The 21,439-nt window shown below is 36.8% G+C and overlaps 1 pseudogene; it reads left to right on the forward strand.

The window, feature by feature from the left end:
* Positions 1 to 9,715: 9,715 nt before the first annotated feature.
* On the forward strand, positions 9,716 to 11,524 carry LOC139037531 (T-complex protein 1 subunit delta pseudogene; annotated as a pseudogene).
* Positions 11,525 to 21,439: the final 9,915 nt, after the last annotated feature.

The following is a 21,439-nucleotide window of genomic DNA, read 5'->3' on the forward strand; positions in this document are numbered from 1 at the left end:
TAGCTAGGGGTCTAGATTACAGGATACTTCCTGAGAACCCTGAGAAGCATTTGTGGTGAATTCTGAGGTTTTTACATGGAAAACTTCAAACAAATAGAGAAAATTATGATGAACCCAAGGTATCCATCAACCACTGTTTCTTCAGTTCAGTTCAGTCACTCAGTTGTGTCCCCATGGAGGCAGTGCACCAAGCTTCCCTGTCCATCACCAACTCCCAGAGCTTGCTCAAGCTCATGTCCAATGAATCAATGATACCATCCAACCATCTCATCCTCTGTCATTCACTTCTCTTGCCTTCAGTCTTTGCCAGCATCAGGGTCTTTTCAAGCGAGTCAGTTCTTTGCTTGAGGTGACCAAAGTAATGGAGCTTCAGCTTCAGCATCAGTCCTTCCGATGAATATTCAGGACTGATTTCCTATAGGATGGGCTGGTTTGATCTCCTTGTAATCCAAGGGACACTCAAGTGTCTTCAACACCATGGTTCAAAAACATCAATTCTTCGGTGCTCAGCTTTCTTTATAATCCAACTCTCATATCCATACCTGACTACTAGAAAAACCATAGCTTTGACCAGATGGACCTTTGTTGGCAAAGTAATGTCTCTGCTCTTTAATATGCTGTCTAGATTGGTTGTAGTTTTTCTTCCAAGGAGTATGCATCTTTTAATTTCATGGCTGAAATCCCCAGCTGCAGTGATTTTGGAGTCCCCCAAAATAAAATATCTCATTGTTTCCATTGTTTCCCCATCTATTTACCATGAAGTGCTGGGCCCACATGCTATGATCTTAATTTTCTGAATGTTGAGTTTTAAGCCAGCTGTTTCACTCTCCTCTTTCACTTTCATCAAGAGGCTCTTTAGTTCCTCTTCACTTTCTGCCATAAGGGTGGTGTCACTGCATATCTGAGGTTATTGATATTGGTAATCTTGATTCCAGCTTGTGATTCATCCAGCCTGGCATTTCACATGATGTACTCTGCATATAACTTAAATAAGCAGGGTGATAATATACAGCCTTGACATACTCCTGTCCCAGTTTGGAACCAATCTGTTGTTCCATGTCCAGTTCTAACTGTTGCTTCTTCACCTGCATAAAGATTTCTCAGGTAGTCTGGTATTCCCATGTATTGAAGAATTTTCAGCAGTTTGTTGTGATCCACACAGTCAAAGGCTTTAGCATAGTCAATGAAGCAGAAGTAGATGTTTTTCTGGAATTCTTTTGCTTTTTCTATGATCCAACAGATGTTGGCAATTTGATCTCTGGTTCCTCTGCATTTTCTAAAGCCAACTTGAACATTTGGAAGTTCATGGTTCACATACTGTTAAAGCCTGGCTTGGAGAATTTTGAGCATTACTTTGCTAAGTCTGCGAGATGAGTGCAATTTTGTGGTAGTTTGTACATTCTTTGGCACTGCCCTTCTTTGGGATTGGAATGAAAACTGACCTTTTCCAGTCCTGTGGCCACTGCCGAGTTTTCCAAATTTGCTGGCATATTGAGTGCAGCACTTTATCAGAATCATCTTTTAACCCATTGTTAACCCAATGTTAACCCATCGTTAACAATTATCAATTCATGGACAAATTTGATTCAGTGTTCCTTCATCTGCTCTCGTCCACTTTCTGGATTGTTTCGAAGTCAATTTTAGGACATTTCAAGGAAGTGTGTTTTTCTCTACAGTGTATTGGCACAGATAGATAGTATCTTTGGCTGCTATCATGGCCGTATTTATTCTTTAAGGACATTGGGAGTTACACAGGAAAACAGTAATGTATGTTAAGTGGATTCATTGAGGAAAGGATAGGGAACTATGGGAACAGACAATCCAGGAGATTGAGGAAAAATATTAAGAATGTGACATTTAGACCAGTAGTCTCCAACCTTTTTGGCACCAGGGACAGGTTTTACAGAAGACAAGTTTTCTGTGGACCAGGGTAGGGGGATGGTTTCAGGATGATTCCAGTGCAGTATGCTTATTTTGCACTTTATTTCTGTTATTCCATCAGCTCCACCTCAGATTATCAGGCATTAGATCCTGGAGGTTGGGGATTCCCGATCTAGACTGAATCATGGTGGCTTAATAGGTGTCAGTCAACAGAAGACAGGAAGAAAGGGAATTCCAGATGGATGAAATATCAAATAATTATTTACTTAATGAGTTAAGGATATTTATAGAAGTTTTGTGTAGTTTCTTACATACTAGTGTTAAATAGGTGGGGAGGCCCTAATCTCTCAAGTATCAATAGAGTGAATGTCTGTAAGGTACACATGAATCTGGATTTAACAGAAGATGATCCATTCAAGACACTGCATATATTCAGAAATCTTGGAGAGTAAGGTGTACCGAGGTGGTGGCGATATTAGTCATGGCTCAAAGAGTGATTCTGTAGCAGCAGCAGCTGAAAGAGAATGGAGACTCATGATGACAATGAGGGGTGTCCACAATAGGAATTATCTAGAATGTAGTGTTCCCACACCATGTAATATTGGATTGGTCAAAAAGTTCATTATGGTTTTTCTAAAAGATGTTATAGAAAAACCCAAATGAACTTTTTACTAATGCAATATTTAAAAATCTACCTTCCAATATGAGTGTGATCTTTGAAAGATTTTAGTGGATACTTTTTATTATAATAAGTGATGTTTATTGAGTTGACGAACATGAGTTTGAGCAAACTCTAGGGACTGTGACCGACAGGGAAGCCTGGCATGCTGCAGTCCATGGGGTCGCAGAGAGTCAGACACGACTGAGCAACTGAACTGAACTGATGTTTAATTGAAAGTAACATATGATCATTTCTTTAGAGGAAATAAGCTCATTTCTATAATCTTACAAGATTAGGTCAGAGAAGAATTTTCAGGAGTCCCAACTTATTAATAAGTTCTGAATGTTTTAATGTTTTCTGCAAAGAATAAGAAAGTAATATAAAAGTTTTTTATATATCAATTAGGTCAGTGTAAGAAGACATTAACCACTGTGGAGTTTTCAAACAGGAAAGAATTTAATAAAGGGAAGTGGTACTTATTCAAATTTACTAGAAGGTTTGGAGATAAAGAAGTAGATGGGAGGAGGATGGGGACAGGTAAGTTTTCAGGTCAGACTCAAGGTGCAGCCAGAGCTGGTTCATTACATTTGTGATATTATGTCAAATGAAACTGATGAGCAGGAGAGATCAAACTTCCTAGGAGCTTCAGTAAGGCATCTGTGCAAGAGGTTGAGATATCATCTCAGTGAAAATGAAGGGCCATGCCACAATTGTGACATTTCTAAAGGGCCCAATGGTCTATGACAATTTGAAATGCCCTTCAAAAATGAGAGATAATTTGATGTCCTTTGAATCAGCCACCACAAAAAGTGAGGTATAATACTTGCTGGTCCTCTTTGGATTTTTTTTAATTTATTATTTTAAAATCTTTTAATGAATTATAGTTGATTTGTGTACAGTGTTGTGCTAATTTCTTCTGTACAGCAAAGTAATTCAGTTATACATATATTACATTATATCCATTCTTTTTAATATACTTTTCCATTATGGTTTATCACAGGATATTAAATATAGTTCCCTGTGCTATTCAGTTGGACCTGCTTGTTTATCTATTATTATTCATTTGATAGCTTACATCTCCTAAACCCAACTTCCTATGTCATCCCTTCCCCATATCTCATTTGTTATTTGACTCTAGCCTATTTTCTGGGTATCATAAAGACTGATAGTTCTTACATATTAGAGCAAGAAAATGGGTCTGCATGAATAGAGACTATAATTCAAGCTGACACTTGGGTGCATGAGTCAGAAGTCCCAATACCAGTGGTCCATGCTGTACGCAACTTCAATACTGTTAATGCCATTAATAGTAACTAGGCATTTTCAGGAAGGGCCTCACCTCTTCTAGTAACAGATTTTGTTCACGGAGAACCAGCTTGACTTGCTACTATAACAAAGTGATTATTCACCCCCAATTGCCCACTGTGAACTGAGTATTATCTTGTCTATGCAGCCTAAAATTGGATGTGCACGGCAGCATTCACGTGCAAAATGGAAATGGTCTATAAAAGCTGAGACTAAGCAGGAGAGGAATGAGGAAACAGCCCTGGTAGGTAGCTTAGGTTTCTATTGTACTTGCATTATGTTGTGGATTCTTCCTTCACACATAGATTTTACCATATAAAGAGTTGTTGTTTGTTTTAGTCACGAAATCATGTCTGACTCTTTTGTGGTCCCCATGGACTGTAGCCCACCAGGCTCCTCTGTCTGTGAGATTTCCCAGGCAAGAATACTGGAGTGGGTTACCATTTCCTTCTCTAGGGCATCTTCCTGACCCAGGGATTGAACTCGTGTCTCCTGCATTGGCCGTTGGGTTCTTTACCACTGAGGCACCAGGGAACTCCTATATAAAGAGTTACCTATGATGAATTAACAGAAGAAGGAAAAAACTCAGATATGATTTATGGATGCATCTGCATGATATGCTGAAATTAAATAAAAGTGGATGGCCACTCCATTACAACCCCACTCAGGAGAAGCCCTGGACAACAGTGATGAAGCAGGCAGAGCTTCCTGTGGCTCATCCAGTATCATATAGAATAGTCTTCTTGTCCTAAAATACCTGCTGTTCTTTACCTATCCAGCCATCCTCCTCTCCACCTAATCTCCTGGAAACCACTGATTTTTTTTTTTTTATTTCTATAGATTTCCTTTGTCCCAGAATGTAATATCATTGGAATCATAAAGTATATAGTGGGCTTCTTTTACTTAGTGCTATGTATTTAAGATTCATCTCTGATTTTTCGTGGGTTAATAACTCATTTTGTTTTTAAAAATTGTGATAAAATGTACATAACACAAAAATTACTGTTTTAACCATTTTCAAGTGTGTGTTGGTGGCGTTCGGTACCTTTGTACTGTTGTGCAGCCATCATCACCATCCGTCTTCAGAACTCTTTTCATCTTAGAAAACTGAAACTCTGTGTCTATCAAACAGACATTCCACACTATCCTCTATCCCTCAGTGCCTGGTGAGCATCATCCTACTATCTCTCTCTATGAACTTCGTAATCTCACTCCCGCCTATAAGTGGAATCATGTATTGTTTTTATACTTTTGTGACCACCTTAAGTTACTTAGTGTAATGACCTTTAGTTTTTTTTTTTTTTACTTTTCCCCTTTTTGACTCACAGTGGCAATTTATTCAGAAGAAAGTATTAGCAACTCCTTTTACTGTCAACTTTTTTATCCATGTTGTAGTATATGTCAGATTTCCTCCCTTTTTAAGATTGAACAGAAGTCCATTGTGTGTTTAAGTGCATGCTAAGTCACTTCAGTCATGTCCAACTCTTTGTGACCCCATGGACTGTAGCCAGCCAGGTTTCGCTGTTCAAGGGGATTCTTCAGGAAAGAATACTAGAGTGGGTTGCTATGCCCTCCTCCAGGGGATCTTCCTGACCCAGGGATCAAACCCACATCTCTTATGTCTCTTGCATTGGAGGAGGGGTTCTTTAACACTTGCGCCACATGGGAAGCCCCTATTGCATGTGTATATCATGTTTTATTCATTTATTATTTTTTTTTGGCTGTGCTGGGTCTTTTTTGAGGAATGCGGGCTTTCTCTAGTTTTGACTTCAGACTCAGTTGCCCCCATGACATGTGGGATCTTAGTTCCCTGACCAGGGATCAACCCCCACGTTGGAAGGCAGGTTCTTAACCTCTGGACCACCGGAGAAGTCTCTACACTATGTTTTATTTACGCATCCTTCAACAGACGCTTTAATTGCTTCCACCTTTTGGCTATCAGGAGTAACGCTGTTATGAACATGGGTAGACAGATACATACTTGCGTTCCTGCTTTAGATTCTTTTGGGTATATGCTCCAAGATAGAAATATCTGGATGATATGGTAATTCTACTTTTATTTCTTTTAGAGGTACTGCAATGCTGTTTTCTTGGAGGCTGCACTGTTTAACATTTCTACCAACAATGCACAGGATTCCAATTTCTCCATATCTTTGCCACAACTTATTTTCTGATTTTGTTGTTTTGTTTTTGTTAATAGTAGCCATTCTAATGGGTACAAGGTGGTATCTCATTGTGGTTTTCATTTGCATTTTTCTGATGGTTAGTGATATTGGTAATCTTTTCATCTGCTTATTGGCCATTTGTTTCTTTCTTGGGGAAATATCTATTCAAGTCTTCTTGTCCATTTTAAAATTGTTTTAATTTTAAGTGTAAAACACATTTAAGATTCATCCATTTTTTAATGTTGTTTTGAGTTGTCCAGATTGTTTATATATTCTGAATAGAAACATCTTATCAGATATATGATTTTTATTGTTCTTGTTGACTTGCAGGGTTTTATATATATATATATATATATATATATATATATATATACACACTTCGGGTCTTATCAGATATATGATTGAAATTTTAAAAAATTCCAAGGGTTACCATTTTATAGTTAACTGTGTCATTTGACACATAGAAAATTTAATTCAACTTTGTCCAATTTATCTTTTTTGGGGGGTTACCTGTGGTTTTGGTGTTATGTCCAAGAAGCCATTGTCAAATCTAATGTCATGATTTCCTATATGCTTTCTTTTAAGACTTTGATCATTTTAGCTCATATATGATCCATCTTAAGTTAGTTTTCACATATAGTATAAATTAAGAGTCCACTTTAATTTTTTTGCAAGTGAATATTCTGTTTTCCAATACAATTTATTAAAAAGATTGGCGTCTCCCTATTAAATGGTCTTATCATTGTTAATAATTGGCTGACCATATATGCAAAGTTTTATTTCTGGGCTCTCTGTTCTATTCCATTGGTCTAAATGTATGTTTTTATGCTATCAAACCATTCTAGTTACTCTAGCTGTGTAGTAAAATTTGAAATCATGAAGTGTGAAGCCTCTTTTCATTTTTTTCAATACTATTTTGTTTATTCAGGGTCCCTTGAAATTCCATATAAATGTTAGATCCAGTTTTTCTATTTTTACGAAAAAAGTCATGAATTGTGGTAGGGATTACATTGAATATGTATGTCACTTTAAGTAATATTGGTGCCTTAATCATACTAAGTTTTCCTATCCATGAATGCTTTTCATTTAGTGATGTCTTTAGTTTCTTTCAGCAACATTTTGCTGTTTTTAGTATACAAGTTTTTAGTATCATTCATTAAGTTTATTCCTGAACATTTTACTCTTTAAGTATAGTTTTCTCCTAATTTCCTGTTTGGTTGTTCACTTTCAGTGTACAGAATCGCAACTGACTTTGTGCTGGTTTTGTATCCTGAAACCTCGCTGAATTTATTTATTAGTCCTAACAGTTTGTGTGGAATCTTTAGGATTTTCTACATATAAAAACCCTTTGCAAATAGAAATAATTTTATTTCTTCCTTTCCCATCTGAATACCTTTTATTTGGTTTTCTTGTCTAATTGTTCTTGCTAGAACTTCTTGCACTATGTTGAATAGAAGTGGTAAAAATGGGCATCCTTGTATTGTTTCTGGTCTTAAAAAAGCTTTTAATTTTTCACCGGTGAGTGTGATGTTAGCTGTGGGCTTTTTGTATATAGATTTTATTTTGTTGAGGTAGTTTCCTTTTATTTCTGCTTTGCTGAGTGTTATTGCCATGAAAACACGTTTAATTTTCTCAAATGCTTTTTCTGCATCACTTGAGATGATCATATGGATTTTTTTCCCTTAGCATTCCATTTACATTCTGTTAATGTGATATATTGACTGACTTTCATGTGTCTAGCATCCTTGCATTCAAGATATAAATTCCACTTGGGCGTGGTGTATAATCTTTTTGAAGTGCTGTTGAATTTCTTTTGTTAGTATTTTGTTGAAAATTTTTGCATCACTATTTTATCAGAAATGTTTTACACTTTTCTTTTTTGTAGATTCTTTGTCTGGCTTTGGTATCAAAGTAATGCTGGCCTCATAGAATGGGTTGCAAGTATTTCCTCTTCAATTTTTTATAAAGCTTTGAGGAGAGTGATATTAACTCCTTAAATGCCTGTCAGAATTCACCAGTGAAGTCATCTGGTTCTGAGCGTTTGTTTCTTGGGAACTTTTTGACTTCTGATTCAATTATCTCACTATTTATATGTTTGTTTAGATTTCCTATTTTTTTTTAATGAAATAATCTTAGTATGTTGAATGTTTCTAGGAATTTGTCCTGAAGTTTTCACCTAGGTTATCCTATTTGTGTATGCACTTTCTCTTATTACTCTATTATGACCCTTCTTGTTTCTCTATAATCAGTAATGATAGGCTTCCATGATGGCTTAGTGATAAAGAATCCACCTGCTAATGTAGGAGACTTGGGTTTGATCCCTGGATCTGGAAGATCCCCTGGAGAAGGAAATGGCAACTGACTCCAGTATTCTTGCCTGGGAAATCCCATGGACAGAGGAGCCTGGTGGACTACAGTCCATGGGGTTGCAGAGTTGGACACAACTTAGTGACTAAACAACAAGAATAAATTGAAATCCACTACTTTTATTGTAGAGTTGTCTATTTATTCCTCCAGTTCTGTAATGTTTGCTTCATATATTTAGGAATTTTGATGCTTGGCACCTACATGTCTAAAATTGTTATGTTTTCTTGGTGAGTTGACCCTTTTATTATTATATACTGTCCTTCTTTGAAGGACACTTCAAAGTGTTCTTCACTTTCAGTTAGAAGTGTCCTTCTAACACTTTCGACTTAAAGACCTTTTGATCTGATCATAGAATGGCCACTCTTGTTTTCTGTGGGTTACTATTTGCATGGAGCAAACTTTTTTTATCCTTTCATTTGCAATTTATCTGTGTTGTTAGATCTAAACAGGTCAAGAAGTAACAGAACTGGACATGGAACAACAGACTGGTTCCAAATCGAGAAAGAAACACATCAAGGCTGTATATTGTCACCCTGCTTATTTAACTTCTATGCAGAGTACATCATGAGAAATGCCAGGCTAGATGAAGCACAAGCTGGAATCAAGATTGCTGGGAGAAATATCAATAACCTCAGATATGCAGATGACACCACCTTTATGGCAGAAAGGGAAGAGAAACAAAAGAGCCTCTTATGAATGTGAAAGAGGAGAGTGAAAAGTTGGCTTAAAACTCAACATTCAGAAAACTAAGATCATGGCATCCGGTCCCATCACTTCATGGCAAATAGATGGGGAAACAATGGAAACAGTGACAGACTTTATTTTTGGAGCTCCAAAATCAATGCAGGCGGTGACTGCAGCCATGAAATTAAAAGATGCTTACTCCTTGGAAGGAAAGTTATAACAACCTGGATAGCATATTAAACAACAGAGACATTACTTTACCAACATGGGTCCGTCAAGTTAAAGCTATGGTTTTTCTAGTAGTCATGTATGGATGTGAGAGTTGGACTATAAAGAAAGCTGAGCACCGAAGAATTGATGCTTTTGAACTGTGGTGTTGGAGAAGACTCTTGAGAGTTCCTCGGACTGCAAGGAGATCAAACCAGTCCTCCTAAAGGAAATCAGTCCTGAATATTCATTGGAAGGACTGATGTTGAAGCTGAAATGCTGATGTTTTGGCCACCTGCTGGGAAGAACCTACTCATTTGAAAATATCCTGGCCCTTCCTTGGCTCCTCGGCACCATTTTCTGGAAGCTTCGTGGTGGGTGCTTATGGTTGGTCGCTGGTCAGGCGCAATCCACGTCCATCCGTCCTTCCCAAGCTCATGCAGACCCATCCACGGTTGCCATGCCCGAGAATGGAGCCGCCCGCCGGGGCTGTCGGGTCTGCTGGCGGCCGCGGGAAGAGCGCCTATCAGGACCGTGATAAGCCCGCCCAGATCTGCTTCAGCAACATCTCTGCAGCCAAAGCTGTAGCTGGTGCTATTAGAACAAGCCTCGGACCTAAAGGAATGGATAAAATGATTCAAGATGGAAAAGGTGATGTGACCATTACAAATGATGGTGCCACCATTCTGAAACAAATGCAGGTGTTAAATCCAGCAGCCAGAATGCTGGTGGAGCTGTCCAAGGCTCAGGATATAGAAGCAGGAGATGGCACCACATCAGTGGTCATTATTGCTGGCTCTCTCTTGGATTCCTGTACCAAGCTTCTTCAGAAAGCGGTTCATTCCACCATCACTTCTAAGTCATTCCAGAAGGTTTTGGAAAAGGGCATTGAAATTTTGACTGACATGTCTCGACCTGTGGAACTGAGTGACAGAGAAACTTTGTTAAATAGTGAGGCCACTTCATTGAACTCAAAGGTTGTGTCTCAGTATTCAAGTCTCCTTTCTCCAATGAGTGTAGATGCAGTGATGAAAGTGATTGACCCAGCCACAGCTACTAGTGTACATCTTAGAGATATTAAAATAGTTAAGAAGCTTGGTGGGACAATTGATGACTGTGAGTTGGTGGAAGGTCTGGTTCTTACTCAAAAGGTAGCAAATTCTGACATAACCAGAGTTGAAAAGGCTAAGATTGGGCTTATTCGGTTCTGCTTATCTGCTCCCAAAACAGATATGGACAATCAAATAGTGGTTTCTGACTATGTTCAGATGGATCCAGTGCTAAGAGAAGAGAGAGCTTATATTCTAAATTTAGTGAAGCAAATTAAAAAAACAGGATGTAATGTTCTTCTCATACAGAAGTCTATTCTAAGAGATGCTCTTAGTGATCTTGCATTACATTTCCTGAACAAAATGAAGATTATGGTGGTAATGGATATTGAAAGAGAAGACAATGAATTCATTTGTAAGACAATTGGAACCAAACCAGTTGCTCATGTTGACCAGTTCACTGCTGACACGCTGGGATCTGCCCAATTAGCTGAGGAGGTCAGCTTAAATGGTTCTGGCAAACTGATCAAGATTAAAGGCTGGGCAAGCCCTGGAAAAACAGTTAAAATTGTTGTTCATGGTTCTAACAAATTGGTGATTGAAGGAGCTGAGGGTTCCATCCATGATGCTCTCTGCGTTATTCGCTGTTTAGTGAAGAGAGCAATTATTGCAGGAGGTGGTGCTACAGAAATAGAGTTGGTCCTACAGGTAACTGAATACTCACGAACATTGAGTGGTATGGAATCCTACTGCATCGTGCTTTTGCAGATGCTATGGAAGTCATTCCATCTACACTAGCTGAAAACGCTGGCCTGAATCCTGTTTCAGTGGCATGCCCAAGGAGAAAAAACCACAGGCATTAACGTCCGAAAGGGTGGTATTTCCAACATATTGGAGGAACTGGTTGTCCAGCCTCTGCTGGTTTCAGTCACTGCACTGACTCTAGCAACTGAAACTGTCCGGAGCATTCTGAAAATTGATGATGTGGTAAACACTTGGTAATCTGGTTAACACTAGCTGACTGGCCACTAATGGTGCAGCTGGAATGGAGGAGCACCTTGGCATTCCTTGTTGTTTCGAAGATTGTTTCTTTTATGAATTTCTGGGCCTGGTCTCCCAGTTGACATTTGCTTGAAATTGTATAGACACAGTTTAATGAAAATATTAAATATATGGTTTCAAAAAGCAGATTAATTTATTGCCCTCCATTCTGCATTATTCCCACTCTCTCCTAACATTCTGTTATTTCTGATTCACTTGAGAAATCTGTGTGAGGAGGGAAAAAAGGAGTTAACATTCATCTGTTAAATTCTTAAGGACTTAATGCTGGGTACTTTTAAGTTTTGTGTTAGGTTGTGGTTTTTGTTGTTTTTCTCCTTTTTGGCTGTGTGGCATATGGGATCTTACTTCCCTGACCAGGGGTCAAACCCACACCCCCTGCATGGGCAGCAAAGAATCTTAAACACTGGACTGCCAGGGAATTCTCCAGTTTTGTGTTTTTTAATAGAAATATTGAGAAGGGATAATGGCCCAATATGCACATCACCCTGATAAACCCCCATTTTCAGTAATATATATGCTGTTTGAAAAGTTAACAGTAAAAAAAAAAAAAAGAAAAGAAAAGTTAACAGTATAGAAAGAGTGAAAAATGAATGTCTTTCTCATTTTTACCCCTTTTTCCAAGAACAACCACTGTTGTGTTAATTGGAATTCCTCCTAAAAATAAAAATATGCATATATGTAACAACAAAAAAAGAGAAAAGACCCTGATGCTGGGAAAGATTGAAGGCAGAAGGAGAAGGGGTGACAGAGGATGAGATGGTTGGATGGCATCATTGACATGATGGACATGAGTTTGAATAAACTCGGGAGTTGGTGATGGACAGGGAAGTCTGGTTTGCTATAGTCCATGGGGTCGCAAAGAGTTGGACACGACTGAGTGACTGAACTGAATTGAGATCTAAAATGTGTGTCTTATAGACAACATTAATTAGATCCTGGGGAGTTGAATCCATTTACATTTAAAGTAATAACTGTTAGGGAAGAACCTACTATTGCCAATTTAGTATTTGTTTTATATCTTTTAAAAAACATATCTCTTATTTTCTCCCTAACTGCTTTCTTTTGTGTTTATTTGATTGTTGGTTTAGCACATGTTGATTTCCTTCTCATTTACTTTTTTGTATATTCTATAAATATTTTCTTTCTGGTTATCATAGAGATTAAATATAGCACTCTAAATTAATAACGAACTGTTTAAACTTGATAACAGCCTAGTTTAAATCACATACAAAAGCTATTCTTTTTCAGTCCCCTTCCCAGTGTATGTTATTTGTGTTACAAATTGTATCTTTACATATTGTATAATCCATTAGCGTTAATTTATAATTACTTTTTTGGCTTTTGTCCTTTAAATCCTATTAAAGAATCAAGAATGGAGTTATGCATCAAAATCATAATAATGCTGCCTTTTATATTTGTTTTTGCATTTACCTTCACTAGAGTATGTTATGTTTTTGTATTTACCTTAACTAGAGAATGTTATGTTTCATATGGCCTTCAGGTAGTATAGTGTCTCTTTGTTTCAATATGAAATATTCCCTTCATCCTTTTTATAGGAATGTTGAGCAGTAATAAATTCCTTCAGCTTGTGTTTACCTGGTGATGTCCTAGCTTTTATCTTATAGCTTTGCTGTGAAAGCGATAGCTCTTAATTCACACTGGTGGCTTTAGTTCCAACTTTATGTCAGCAGGTCCTAGTTATTGCTCAAGTTCTGTGTGTACTGCTTTTAGCTTGGTTAGCAGTTCCTGGTCATAACTTGAGCCAGACTTGGAGTGAGCATACTTTTGTGTGTGTGTGTGTGTGTGTGAGTCATGGAGATGTCTATGTCTTTGATTTAGTTTTTAAAAATACTTATAGGAAGTTTATGGTTTAGTGTGGGAGATTTTGGTGTTCTCTGTGTCTTACCTTGATCCCCTCAGTATTTTCTACTCTTCTGCTACGTGGTAATAAAAATATGTCATTATTTAAAAAAAAAGCCCTTTGGAACACACATTCCTATGATAATTAGCAGCTACAAAACCCAGAGTCTATTATGTCTTTTCAAATTTCATTTGTGTTCTATTGTTCTTCTTCGGATCTTGGTTTTTTCTGATGTTTGCTTTTCATTTTCTGCCTTACTAGGATCTACTCTATAATCATTTTTATATCTTTGACCTTTTACATTTAATTTTGAGTGAGTTCTCAGGTCTAGCCATTTTGTCTTTTACGATATTTATTTTTTACACTTTAATTATGACTTAACACTATAATATTTTTCATTGTTCTCTTCAACTTTACCCTGAACTCTGCTTGCTCATTTTTAATTTCCTTCTTTTGTTTTAGAGGTATTGTGTCTCTAGTTTGAGCTCTTTCTGACTTCATAGAAGTGCTGTCTTTTATTTTTTTATGACTAAGCTTAATCATGTTTTATAGTCTCTTAAGTAATTCCTATTGTAATATTTGTTGTTGAAGTTACTTTAAATTTATTTCTTTAATTTAAAAAATTTCTTATGCTTTTTTTCCCCTGATTATTTCTTATATTTGAGTGGGGTTAGCTATTTGGTCAACAACAGTGTGTTTGTGTGTTTATTAGGGAAGGGATGTATAATACCCACAGTTCATTTTAAAGGTTGTTTGGTGGCAGCAAATCTCCATGGAGTCAGAAGTCAGATCTTTTATACAGATTTTTTTTTTTTTCACTTGGAATAAGTCTTGTCTTGGTTTTGGTGCTCATGGGGTCTCCATATCTAACATCAAGGCTTGAAAATTCTGTTTTGTAAACTCACAGTTGTCTTCAGTTCTTCAGCCTTCTTCCAAATGGTCTGCTTCTGCCAGATATTTCATATCAGTAAATTTTTTTCCTTCAGCTTTTCTTTCTCTATCATTTTATTGTATTGAATTTAATTCTTCTTCAAGAAAATCTTTTCATTGATCATCTTCATATTTTTAGTTTTTTCCTCTAGTAAAAATAGATAGGGCTTTTAAGAATGTGGGCTTCTGTGGTGACTCAGATGGTAAAGAATATATGCCTGCAATGCAGGAGACCTGGGTTCAATCCCTGGGTTGAGAAGATCCCCCAGAGAAGGAAATGGCAACTCCCTCCAATATTCTTGCCTGGAGAATCCCATGGATGGAGGAGCATGGCAGGCTACAGTTCATGGGGTCACAAAGAGTCGGACATGACTGAACAACTAACAGTTTAAAGAATATAATGATTGTAGGCACTTTCTTTTCATGTTTTGGCACTTAGAATGTATAATCAGCTCTTAAAACCCAGATTTCCAAGTATTTATTGGAGTTATTGTATGAGATCTCTTTCTTCTTTTGTTTCACTGAAGATTAAATTTATTCTGTTTTTCTGTTTTTCAACTTTTAAATTCATTCAAGTATGTTTTAATAAAAGAGGGCAAAGTAAAAGTGTCTTAGATTATGTTTTATATTAAGAGCCATGATTCAAGTGTTTAAAAAAATGTTCTCTTCAATTTTCATATCACAACCTCTTCTGATAAACAGGTAAGAGGTTCATTATTTTACAAGTTATAAAAGGCACTGTTCACTTGCTAAAGCTCAGATCATTAAAATAGAACATGGAATGAAAATCTTGGACCCTATATTTTCATGTTTTTGTGCTAATTTTAATTGAATATATTAGTAAAAATCAAGTGCATGGACTAGATATGATAAAATGCTCAAAAATGTTTGCGGAGATTTTTACTGCAGGTTTGGCCTCTTCTATTTGTCAGTGCCGACAAATGACCACATAGTCAAGGCTATGGTCTTTCCAATAATAATGTATGGATATGAGAGCTGGAAAATAAAGAAGGCAGAGCACCAAGAAATTGATGCTTTTGAACGGTGGTGCTGAAGAACACTCTTGAGAGTCCCTTGGAAAGCAAGGAGATCAAACCAGTCAATCTTTTTTTTTTTTTATTTAGTCTTTTTTTTTTTTTCCATTTATTTTTATTAGTTGGAGGCTAATTACTTTACATCATTGCAGTGGTTTTTGTCATACATTGAAATGAATTAGCCATGGATTTACATGTATTCCCCATCCCGGTCCTCCCTCCCACCTCCCTCTCCACCCGATCCCTCTGTCAATCTTAAAGGAAATCAACCCTGAATACTCTTTGGAAGAACTGATGCTGAAGCTGTAGCTCCAATACTTTGGCCACCTGATACGAAGAGCTGACTCATTGGAAAAGACCCTAATGCTGGGAAAAATTGAAGGCAAGAGGAGAAGGGGATGACAGAGGAAGAGACGACTCGATGACATCACTGATTTAATGGGCTTGAACTTGGGCAAACTCTGGGAGTTGGTGAGGGACAGGGATGCCTGGTGTGCTGCAGTCCATGGGTCATGAAGAGTCAGACACGACTTGGTGACTGAACAATTAACAACAACAGTCCTTCTGACAAGAAGACTTCATTATCAGAAGAACCACTGGTTCCTCAGCACCTTGACAGTTGATTAACATGAGTCTTTCCGGGAGTTCCTTATAGCCTAACGCTTAGGTTTCCTTCTTAAACCAGTTTGATCATAGTACTGCCTGTGAATGTCATTTTGGCTTTTCATAGTTTTCTCCAAATATATTGCAAACTTTAATAAAATCCAATTCCAGACTCTTAAATTTAGCAGTGGACAGAGGGTCTTCATTCAGAAGGATGGTTGGGTTACACAGCTTGTTCATAGTGAAGGCAAAACCATACCAATCTATTGGGCTTGACTAACTTTTTGCAGTCTGTCTCCAGTTTACATTTTTAACTGGCATATGTGTGCATGCTAAGTTGCCTTGGTCTTGTCTGATTCTTTGTGACCCTGTGGACAGTAGCCTGCCAGGCTCTTTTGTCCATGGGATTTTCCAGACAAGAATACTGGAGTGGGTTGCCATGCCCTCCTCCAGGGGATCTTCCCAATGCAGGGATTAGAGTATAGCTGCTTTAAGATGTTATGTTAGCTTCCGCTGTATAGCAGTGTGAATCAGCCATAGGTACACATTTCTCCCCTCCCTCTTGGGCCTCCTTTCCACTCACCTTTATGCCACCCATGTAGGACATCACAGAGCATCAGGCTGAATTCCATGTGCTAGAGAGCAGCTTCCCACTAGCTAGCTATTTCACACATAGTAGTGTATATAAATCAGTCCTTACTTTTGAGAACTGGATGTGCCTTTTCTGTATTTTTTCAATGTTGCTGCCAAGACTGTGCAGAACATCGATAAGCAGCTATAGAATAGTATTATGGATGACCAGGAAAATACTCCTTTTCCATGAATGAGGATGTTGAAGACTGCATTATATAGGAGATTCTAGTCAGTTTAGTGTGTGAGCACCACCAGCTTTTCACTGGTGTGGAAATTTGAGAGAAGTTAGAATGGTCCTCTTAAGTGGTCAGGTGGCAGAAAACTTGAATTGATTAGACATGACTTAATAAATTAATATACCACTCCAGATAACCAAATTTCTTGTCTTGTAGTAATATAGCCTATGTTAAGACAAATTTTAATTATATTAAGCAATAATTATTAGGATGATGGATATTTGTGTATACCTAATACAAAATCTAATGGGAGCTTACATTTAACTGTGCTCTTTCATTTTATTAGTATTTAGTGGCGAATTCTTCATGCATGCCTTTTTTTGCTCTAACAGATTATTTTAAGAGGGGTAATAAAAGCTAAACAATATTGATTAGATGGTAAAATAAAGATGCTTACAAAAAAGGGACTATGTAGGCTGTGTTCACCAATAATATTTATATTTTTAACAGATTAGATAAGTAAACCCAGAAACTCGGATTTGTATTTTTGCATTGGTTATTTTTTATCACTAGGAAAAATTGAAGTGTTTTAAAGAGGACATGCTAGTTTTTAACAAAGCTTTTCTGAAAAACATCTTTGAAATCATCACCAGTCTTTGCAGGTTTGGGTTCAGATAGAGTCAGCTATGATCAAAATAAATTGATACTCCATAAAAAGGAGAAGCAGAATAATTTATATTCAGCAAAAGCTCAAATACTAATTCAGAGAGAAGATTTCAAGATGAAATATATCCTGGAGTTAAAAAAAAAAAATCTAATTACCCTGACTACTGCATTCCTTAGCAAACCAAATTTTACTTTTGTATCTGTGCTATGAAGGCAGTGCCTAGTCGGGTTTAATGGAGTTCTTTTTTCATTACAATCTGTAGATTTTGCTTATTCCTAAGAATAAAAATAAAATTTTCAGAAAAGCTGATGCAGAGTGATAATTTTTCATGAGTGTATCTGTCTCTAAAACCAGATTCTTAACTCATGTTTTATTCAGTGATTACATTTACTTGCAGTTTTATTAGGGAAAAAAAGTTAAACTCATGTAATACGAAGAGCAAGAAATAAAAATATATTTTGTCTATTCTTATTATATTTTTCCTATATGTTAGTGATACACATTTTAAGTTCTCATCTTCATGGAGTTTCGTGGTTCTCATGTGTGCACATTTCGCTAATCCTTCTCTCTGCAATGTATCTTAGATGCTTTTGCCTTATGAAAACACCTGAACAAATTATACATCTCACCATTGCAGCTTTCAACTATCATAATCTTTAACTTTCTTGTCAAGGAATTATTGTCTTCCTTTTGTGCAAATATTTAATTGTTCAGGTTAATCCGATTTATGTGGTCAGGAAAATACAGTGCATTCTGAATTTGACCTTCTTTATTAAATATTCTGCTACAACACTCATGGTTGCTGAATTGTACAAGCTACTGAAATAAATATGAGTGCTAGCAAAAACCTTGATTACAAATAACAAGCCATGCTTTATTAATCTTCCAAATAGCTACACAAGCATTCCTTTCCCCCCCACAACTTCTTAGAAGAAGAATAGTATAATGGGTAGATCAGTGGAGTTAACAACAAAGAAAAGAACAGCATCATTTGATTTTTAAAGTTATAGTCCATTCTTTTTATTTTAATCTTCTTAGCCTCAAAGCAACTTAATACTCTTTCTGCATTTTTAGGCTATTGTATTTCTTGTGTTTAAAAGTTGAATACTGAAAGATTTCCACCTGTAGGACAAGCAGTTTTATATTTAAATATATCTGTAAGGTGTTTTCATTAATTTTATTATATTTCAAGAGAAATTTCAGAGCCTAATACATAATAGTGACAACAAAGGAATGATTCTATAGACAGAAACCAAAGTATAAGTGTTAAGATCTAAATGCAAGCAAATGCTTAAAATGCAAACAGCAAGTCATTATATCAGGATCATATAAGACATGATGGCTAGAGAGGATGCAAAGCTAAATTGGTGTCTAATTTGAGTTAGCAAAGTTTTCAGTCTTGAGCTTAATTAGTAGAGGGGCATAGTGAATTAAAGAACCCTCTGCCAAGTCAGAAACAGAGGAGGGCAAGAAGCAATAACAGCAAAAAAGATGCAGACTTAGAGGAGTCAAATTAAGATTGATATTAATTAAAAGTGGATGAAAGAGGAGAAGTAGAAGTTTTACAGTGATCTGATAAAATGCATGTATCTATCAGATGTTAATAATGTAAATATAGGTATTTGCTTTGCATTTTGAACAACTGCCATTTAGGGTAACCAAAAGAGATACACTTACATTTTTTAAAAGTATGTAATTAAACGTTAATATCAGCTTTCATTACACACCCCTGTGTTTCTTATGTTAGATATTGTTATTGTTATGTATCATCCCTTGGTCATTGTTATATGCATCCCTAATAAAACAACCCTTTTATTGAGTCTGTATAGCCAATTAACATTTTGTGTATCTTTTAGTGGATATGAATATGATGATAAAGCAACACCAGTTGTTTGAGGCTTAGATTCTAGTCCTGCCTGCTGCTGCTAAGTCGCATCAGTCATGTCCGACTCTGTGCGACCCCGGAGACGGCAGCCCACTAGGCTCCGCCGTCCCTGGGATTCTAGTGTTTACTATACAGTAAATGCTGGGTATCTGTCTCTTTTATAAAATGGATGTTGTAATACAGCTCCGCCTATGTGGGAGAGTTAAATACACAGTCTGTTAGTGGCCATCTGAGTCTTCCTTCATGAAACTGTCCTCAGCTCATATTCTCACCTCCCACAGAGAATATGGGAGAACACCCGTATTCTTTACTAGCCTATGATCTAGTATCTTGGTCCCTTAAATTGTAAGATTCTGAAATGCAGCTCTTAAAACCATTCAATTTCTGTGAAATTGGAATGTGTTTTGTCACCTGTGGGGGCCTCACGGGCTCCTATGCGCTGCTGGCTGGGCGGCAGTCAGGCTTGGCTGTCACCCTGTGTGAGAGTTTGTTTTTCCTGATTAGACAGGACACACCCTCAGCGTTTCATCCCACAAACCATTTTAGATCCATTCGAGGAGGAACTGTGTGTCTCGCATTGACACCTTCTGGTATGATTATGAAAGTGACAGCATGAAAACTTGGGAAGCTTGGAGGACAGTCCCACCGCCAACTTATTTAATGATGTTGTGTGAAAAACACAGGCATAAATGGCTCCAACTTGCAAAATTATTCAAAAGAATTAGACTTGCAACATAATGTTAGAAATATTCTAACCAGTTCATTTTGCTCCTGTTTTCCTGTTGATATATGCACAAGAGTGATATCTAATATGTATTTTTAAAGTCTACTATAGCTTTTACAGTGAGTGAAAAAGGACAAATTTCAAGTTATAGCATTGTGTCATGGTTTAATTGGCAAGCATTTAAAATTTTCTAGTGGTCACTGAACAGCTGGTAATTGCTAGGGCTTTATGTGATACATGTCTTTTTTTTAAAGATTTTTTTTGATGCGGACCATTTTAAAATTCTTCGTTGAATTTGTTACAACATTATTTCTGTTTTATGTTTTGGATTTTTGGTCACAAGGTATGTGTGATCTTAGCTTCCTAACTAGGGATGGAACATATACCCGCTGCATTGGAAGGCAGTCTGAACCACTGGATCACCATGGAAGTCACCATGTCTTAACTGGGTTTACTAAACCAGATCTCATGCTTCAGAGGTTCCTTTCCTACTCTGTCAACTAAAGAACACAGTTTTCCCCTAGACTCTATTTCTATTGGGCCTTCCTCTATGTAGATTAAGCAAATTAGACACTGATAGCTTCATAGATGTCACGGTGGTGCGCCAATGATCCCCATAATGTATTTGCATTTTGTCAATGGTTTTTGGAGCCCAAAAGCCCAAGATTATTCTTATGATTAACTCATGCTTATACCAACAATTTGATTGTCAGTGACAGTAGTTCTTAGGTTCTTCCCATGTGCGCTTATCTGGGATCAATGAGTGATGATTTTTTAACTATTATTTGAAAGTTAAAATATATCTTTCCATTTATATAAAAATACATATATATTTCAGAAAAATGTGAAAAATATATAAATATAGAAGCAGTGGCAGAATATTCATAATCTTACACCACCCATCTAGAGTTTACACTTTCTTTTGTATCTTTCAGGTCATTTTGTTTCTATAAATTGTGATCATATATGTGTATAATAGTGTTTCTTTCTCCTTTCATTTAACACTTAATAGTTTATCTTGCTATGAAACTCCATACACCTTACCTAAATATCTATCTGTTACTCAATCAAACACACAGATTTCATGTCCCTATAGTTACAAATTGGTATTGTTTTAAATTTATATTCTTTAGTAAATATCTTGAACAGGAACCTTTTTTGTTTACCTTGCATGATTTCAGGTCATTTCTTTAGTATAAATACATGAACTCTCAGAATTCATTGTCAAAGAGGATAACTTTCTTCAAGGCTTTATGTTTTTGTCACCAGATCCCTTTCTGAGAGCTTTAAAACAATGTACCACCCCAACAGAGATGAATAAGTAGACATGGGCATATTTTTCATCAAAGAGGAAAAAAATCAATTGTCTAACATTTTCTCTTCAAAATTCTTTGATTTTTCTGTCAATATTAACGAGTCCTGATATAATCAGGGAATAACCAGGCGAGCATGTGGACAAACAAAACAAAGTTAACAAGCAAATGAAACAAAGGAGGACACACAGGACATACTGGAAAATAGAATCTGGGCAACATAAAATTAACA

Source organism: Odocoileus virginianus, chromosome 11 (assembly GCF_023699985.2).
Source record: "Odocoileus virginianus isolate 20LAN1187 ecotype Illinois chromosome 11, Ovbor_1.2, whole genome shotgun sequence".
NCBI lineage: Eukaryota > Metazoa > Chordata > Mammalia > Artiodactyla > Cervidae > Odocoileus > Odocoileus virginianus.